This window comes from Anarrhichthys ocellatus, unplaced genomic scaffold, assembly GCF_004355925.1.
Source record: "Anarrhichthys ocellatus isolate YVR2014 unplaced genomic scaffold, GSC_Weel_1.0 scaffold24, whole genome shotgun sequence".
NCBI lineage: Eukaryota > Metazoa > Chordata > Actinopteri > Perciformes > Anarhichadidae > Anarrhichthys > Anarrhichthys ocellatus.
Window position 1 is genome coordinate 923857 of NW_022280054.1, and position 2248 is coordinate 926104.

The window sequence follows — 2248 nt, forward strand, 5'->3', positions numbered from 1 at the left end:
CACACACACACACACACACACACACACACACACACACACACACACACTTACAGTATTAACTGAATGAATACAGCCTCCTTGTGTTTTTTCTACCCTGATTTACTGAAAACGTTAGAGTACACATTGTTTGGCCTAATGAGGCTCAGTGACGTTAACCACTCATTGAGTGACTTTAGTTTAGCACACCTTCACTCCTAATCCACTTTGAGAGGATTGACTACATGGTGGGGTTAAGGGCTAAAACAATAACCTGGTCGGGCCACAGACAGGTGGTAGTGGGAGAGGATGAGCATAATCGGAGTGTTAGCTCTTAAATCAGCAGGTCTGCATCTGCTCTTCAGTCACAAATGGCAGACTGTAATCCTGTTTTGCCGACTCTTTTCTCAGCTGGTAAGCACCTCTGACCGATCCATGCAATAATTAACAGTAAAGAAATTATGAAACAAAAGCATGTGATTGAAATATTGTCAGTTGTATGACCAGGAAGCAGGTCGGGGACTCCCAAACCCTTAAATGTTAGAAACCAGAGGTCCCATAAATGTCTGATGAATTTACTCTGATGAGTTTTGAAAATTGTAACACAGTTTAGTAAAACATTGATAAATAACGGTTACTCATACATTTTCCTGGTGACCCATTCTGCCCTTTTCAACAAGTCATGGTGCATATATTTCATAGTCAAATACAAACATATATCTAAGACAGGGAAATCAATTTTATGACAGAATGGTCAAGTGAGGAGGAGCCACCATTGTTGTTTTTATTTTGAGTGTGTGTCTCAATTTAAAGGAGAGTGAGGAGCTGCTACATGGAACAAAAAGAGACCTGGGCTGGGCGAGGGCTCTCTCTCTCTCTCTCTCTTTCTCTCTCTCTCTCTCTAGAGACCCTCGCTTCTTATTGATCCTCACACACTTCCTGCCGGAAGGATGAATCAACGGAAGCTTTGATGGGGGGGGGGCCTCTACAACCTCCTGGTCATCCACAGACCAGTCACTGTCTCTCCCACATCACCTCAGCTTTTTAATCCTTCATCTCCACGTCTAAACCCCCGTCGATCAGCCATCGACTTATCACATTGTTCCCTCTTAATTCCTCCCTGCCCACCCCTAAAGGTCACCGTGTTCAGTCTATTTTTCCTCTGTGCGGACACACAGTTCGATGGCAGAGCAGGAACCCCATAACGTAACACTGCACACAAAGAGCACGGCCTCCTCGGGTGGGCGTCATCGATCAGGAGTTCAAATATATACCTGATTTAGACTTTAGAGAGGTGAGACAGCCTGAAAGACAAAGGAGAGAAAAAAAGAGATGCTTTTGAGCCGATTTCCTGTGAAAGCATCTGAAGTGGTTGAGATGGAGATTGGCCTCCGGAGGCTGCTTGAGGATCAATGTGTCAGCAGGCTTTAATAAGAAACTGCCCCTCACTGTCTCCTGAACAGGAAAACACACTATTGAAGGACACAGAAAACTTAGCTTTGCCTCTGAAGATGCCATTATATTCAACAAAAGAGACAATGATACAGCATTTGTAGAAATGTGTGAATGTTCAGTCTGCACGCATGAATTGATGGTTGGAAGCTTTTAAATGCTGTAACCTGAAGCATCATGGAAAACATGAAGCAGAGACATGTGAAAAGAGGAACAAAACAACATGTTCCTGACAGGAGATACTGTTTCCATGATGCATAAGGGATCCGTCACCACCTTTTTGATAAAACATCCATCTTTTGGAAATGGGTCTGAGCGTGGATTCAGACCAAAATGAAAAAAAGAATCTTTAGTTATTTTAACGCAGAGCTGTTTTGTTACAGTAGAAATACTTTATTCACGTTACAAAGTAATCTACTGAGCTCGTGCGCTTGCATGTTTGTTAATGGCATCGCATTGCAGCAAAGACCGAGTCTGGTTTAACTTTTATGTCGACTCACCCTTTGCTAAAAAACCAAAAACATTTCTTTCGGGGGCCCTGATATACAGCCTGGACTCCTAAAAATTACTTTCCCAGAAAACGAAACTGCATTGTCAATTAAGCTTCAAGGGAATCACAAATACGTTCTCATCAAAGTCTAAGAAAAGCCCCTGCAGGAAGGAGATTGGGGTGGATGGGGCAAACAAACACAGGACATTCACACAGGGGGCCTATGTTCATGTCCTGTGTTAAATGGAAAGTCAACATCGACTTATTTCAAGTTTAATGTTTAATGTTTCATACGTAACCGTGATATTTTACTAAACCTAACCAACCCCC